Source organism: Humulus lupulus, chromosome 1 (genome assembly GCF_963169125.1).
Source record: "Humulus lupulus chromosome 1, drHumLupu1.1, whole genome shotgun sequence".
In the NCBI taxonomy this organism is placed as follows: domain Eukaryota; kingdom Viridiplantae; phylum Streptophyta; class Magnoliopsida; order Rosales; family Cannabaceae; genus Humulus; species Humulus lupulus.
The window spans coordinates 116,289,793-116,294,710 of NC_084793.1; the positions used below are offsets into that span (position 1 = coordinate 116,289,793).

General features: G+C 37.1%; 1 pseudogene; it reads left to right on the plus strand.

Annotated features, from left to right (window-relative positions):
• The first annotated feature begins 251 nt into the window (after positions 1–251).
• On the plus strand, positions 252–1,435 carry LOC133820284 (uncharacterized; annotated as a pseudogene).
• The last annotated feature ends 3,483 nt before the right edge of the window (positions 1,436–4,918 follow it).

Genomic DNA, 4,918 nt, shown 5'->3' on the forward strand with positions numbered 1-4,918 from the left:
GTGCAGCTATATTCCTGAGGACAGAGCAGCCTGTGACCCTCGGGGGTCAATACGAGACCCTGTCTCGTCTTCCTCCTGAGGAGAAAGACTATCGTCAAATTGTGAACGACGTCACCATGGTGGCTTTCAAACTGATCAGCAAGGGCCAGACTTTAGATTTGAGGACCTGAACTCCTCTTCTTGTCATCCCCGAGCTCCCCCCTTCTCAAGAGGCCTTGCTAGCCAATGAGGACGCCGGCAAGGAAGAAAACATGGCACTGCTAGTGCGTAAAAGACGAGATCCTGAAGATAATCAGGGGCTCGATCCTGAGCGAGTCGCGTCTGGGGCAACAGTCGGCCCCTCCGGCCAAGGTAACCCATACCTTTACATAGAGTTAGATCAGGCTTCTACCAGTTATAGGTAATTCGATTCAACCCTAATCAGCTCATTAGTCGTCACCCTACTGACCCGGACCAAAGCATAACCCTCCTCTAGTGCATGGATCATTTGGTGTACACTATGATCGTAGCTACCCCAAAGGAACCATCATAGTTGACAACACTTTACATTTTAGATCCACCATTTTTTAGGAGTATGGAACGAACCTTAGGTCCTGGGCTTCCCTGCTTCAGGGCGCGTATGCCCCTGGTTTTAGGTAGTACGTAGATGAGTCCAGCTCCAAGGAAGTACCTGAACCCCCTAGAAACTAGGAGGTCATAGCTTTAGATTCTCCCATACCTCCATTAATCCCAAAGTTAGAGGTTGTGCCTAGCCTGGTCAATCCCAGAGTTAGAGTTAGGATTCTTGCTCTTTTTCTTGTGTCTTCTCGCTCTCTTTCAAGTGAAGAGATGGAACTTCTAGGAGCTCCAGATTTAAGAGGTGCTTTTAAAGCCAGTGGGACCGGAGCTCGTCCCGTGGTGAAAAGGCCTAGGGTGACCAAGAAAACAGCTCTGAAGACGAGCGGTACGACCAAATCCCTGGCTAAGGAGAAAAATTGGGGCCAGTAGTAAAAGCTTGCCTGACCTTGAGTTTGAGGAGCTTAAAGGGTTTATGGATTTGGGTTTTGTTTTTACTGAGGATGAATGTAGAGATTCGAACCTGATTTCTATTATCCCTAGCTTCAAAAATTTGCAGAGAAAAAGCAAAGTGATGTTATTGGGCCCAATAACAGAGGAAAAGATCATGATCAAGGGAGTTTGGTTTCGAGGCCTTATTTATCTGAGGCTTGGGATGTTTTGGATATTAAAAGAAAGAAGGAGAAGTCTCCATTGATGAATTGGAAGTTAACTGAAACTGGTAGTGAAATCGACATGAAAGATTAACTCAAGTTTTGGGCTCAATCGGTTGCATCCACTGTAAGATAACACAAGTGTTTGATATTTTTCTTTTCTGTTTATTCAAACAGAAAAACTTGCCTGAATTCTATAGTTTAAACAACTGAGTTCTATGTGATAATTCACTTGTTTTCTCTGTTAACTAAACTGACATATCTTAGAACTGATCTGTGCTCTATGCTCTAACACAGTCAGAAAACCATGTTGAGTAATAGGTACTAATGCATCTCAACTGATCTGTTTTAGAACTAATGCTAATAAGACTATACTCACCTTAAGTGCATAAACACAGAGATTGTCTCAACAACAAATTTCTCTTAGCTGAACCAAGCAAGTTTAGATTACAACAATCAGCCTTATTGCCCTCAACAAACCCATATAAAACCCACAACACAAAACAAATAACCAGTAGCAAAAACAACTAGACCAAGAAAGCAATCCAAACCCAAACCCATATAAAAAAAAACAACAAGTTACAGAGACCCGCATACGAATCATCGACCTATAAGAAACAAGTCATGTAAAGGCACAATCCCATTTCTCGATCCATCAAAAAGCATTACAAAATTATTGAGGATTCGAGAATCATTATCAGTCTGAGAATAACACTTAATATGTAGCAAAAAACCTAATCCCTAAAAAATAATAAATAGATTCATACCTTATTAGAAAAATCCAACCCTAAGATTCTGATTTAGTCAGTACGCCATTTTTATATGGATCCAAGAACCTTTACAATGCAAATACAAGATATCAAATATTAGAGAGAGAAGATTCTTATTGAGAAATAGATTGAGAAAAAAATGGGTCGTTCATATGATGGAGATGATAAAATGGGGATAAAATGATACCTGAAGTAGCCATGAATGATAGTAGAGTAGATATCTGCAACAATGGAGTCTCTGAGGAGAAAGTAGGGTCTGCAACAATGGAGTCTCTGAGATGCAAAGGTTAGAGAAGAAAACTGTTTAAAAAAAATGAAAGTATAAAAAAGTTATTTTCAAAATTTTCAAAATTTTATTAAAAGTTTAAAAAAATAAGAAACCAAATAAAACTTACCAAACGTATTTTTGCATTACATTTCCAATTTTTTATTTTAAAAAATATAAAATCACTTTTTTAATTATTACCGAACAGGCCCATGGTATGTGATAAAACCATCTAGGTCCTTTGTCTACTAATCAAGGTAGGTAAGATCACACTATAGTATACGATAACCCATCTAGGTCCTCTGTCTACTAATTGAGGTAGGGTATATCATAACTCTAAACCATGAAAATGATAAAAATTCTTGGAGCTTGCTATCTAAAAAAGTCATATGCCCAAGCAACTACAAAACATATTCTTGAGGCTTGCTATCTAAGCAAGTGATATGCCAAAGGACTACAACATATTTATACATATACATATCATAGCAAAAAACATATAATAACATAAACATATAAACACATATAATCTATCCTATTTTCCTTACCGAAACCGGGATATTTGGGAACAAGAACGGGATTTGGAACACTCCTAAAACCAACAGTCAAACCACGAGTTTCTAAAGAAAAAGAGATGAAAAAGAAAACTAAACCATCCAAGAAAAAACTTACAGTAAAGAACCTTAAGTTTCAAGAAACTCAAACACCTAATCAAGAATCATAAAAAAAGAGTTAGGATTTGAAAGAAAATAAAAGAAAACTAAAGAACCATGAAAAGTTGAACTTAAGGATAAGGATACCTTGAATGATCTTATGACTTGATCTATACCTCGATACTGAAACAACACTATATCTTACTTCCCAAGTGTTTAGAAAAGCTTAGTTTGGAAAAGCTTTTAACCCGAAACCCAAGTGTTTCTCTCTATAGTAATCTTAGCAGCTTGGAAGCTCTGAAGAATGATTGAAGAATGAAGAAAATGGCTGAGTACTAGGTCCTTTTTATAGAGTTCAAGGAGTGAAACTAACCCCTTTTAATTTGAATAAATAAATGAAGATAAAATGAAAAAGATTTGAATTTTCGTTCAACAGACGCCCAGAACTCGGTCAAAATCGTTCAAAGGCAGGTCCAAGTGGTTAAGGCTATTTTTAAAATTAAAATTCCAAACTTTCAAAAATAATGCACCGGGGGCGATATATCGCCTAGACCATTTTCCCAAGCCCTATTCGTTCATTCGTGCGAAGTCGACGTGATTTCCATAACTTCCTTAGGTGATATATCGGCCCCTAAAGCTGCGATTTATCGGCATACGTTGATATATCAAACACGTATTTTCACTTTTTTAGCATATTTTGAATTGATTAAACAGATTTGACTGAGTAAAAATACGACAGCTGCTAGAAGGTTCTAGAGCTTCTAGATCTTTCTTTTATTTAACGTATTCATCAAAAATACTTAAATCCTTAATAAACATGATTATGACAAGTGCCACATTCTTAATAATTCTATCTAAACCTTAGGTTATAATAATTAATATTTCTAGAACCAACAATATTAATCAATCCTTATGTTATAATTAATATTTCTAAACTATAGGTTAAACTCCATAACTATTGCTATGAGTTTGCAACTAAGTCCCAGCTTGAACCAAAGTCCACAGAAACTAACATACTACAAACTATACTAACTACTACTACTATCTAGCTCAGTAAAAATTCCGGGACACTACAAGAGATGTGTATGACACAACCTCATAACCTTAACCAAGAATTTAAATCAATAACAGTAACAATAATATAACATAAATCAAAACTCATGAAAAGAAAACGAAGTCCAAGTTAAGTTGGAAAAGTATCGTATAACGTAAGCATGTATTTTCGTAACGCAGGCATGCATTTTAAACGTAAGCACGCCAAACAGTTATCACATACACATACACACACATAACCATAATTTCATATAAGTTCATTTAACATAAACATTCACAAACCAAATCATGCATAACATAAGCCTATCCCATAAATAGTTTCTACCATAGAGTACGTCAAGCGTACATCCGAATGCAGGTGCCCACTCTTCTTATCACAAATGCAGTAGCGATCCACACACCATAACATATCTCTTCAAGTATCATCGGCGAGCCTAAACATAACATATAACATTAAGGCTTTAAAACCCTTAACCTAGCAAAACCATAATTAAGCCACTAAAATTCTTTTTAAAACTAATTCATCACCATTATACTTAAGAAAGTCTTTAAAACCCATCTGCATATAGTCCCAACAATTACCAACTTATATCTAAAGGTACATAAAAATATCCTCTAAATCACATTTCTGGGCAGCTGGCGTGGTCACGCTAGTGCCTAGGCGCGGTTGTGCTCACAGAGCGCCAGGCCAAACTAGACAGGTAGCGCGGTCCCGCCAGGGCAGGGCCCGGTCGCGCTAGGTCTCTACTTTCAAAGATCGCAGTTGCAAATTCTAAACCTGAAGCTCGAGCCAAATCTTAAAATCTTGAATCCAAACCCCCAAAATATGTATCCTTACATGTTTCTAACCCCGTGAATCTAGGTATTAACATCCCAAAACCTATATCAAACATTCATCAACCCAGAAACAATAACAACAGTCTCAGATCTTCAAAAACTTAGATTGACAAAACTTTCAACAAGAGTTTGAAC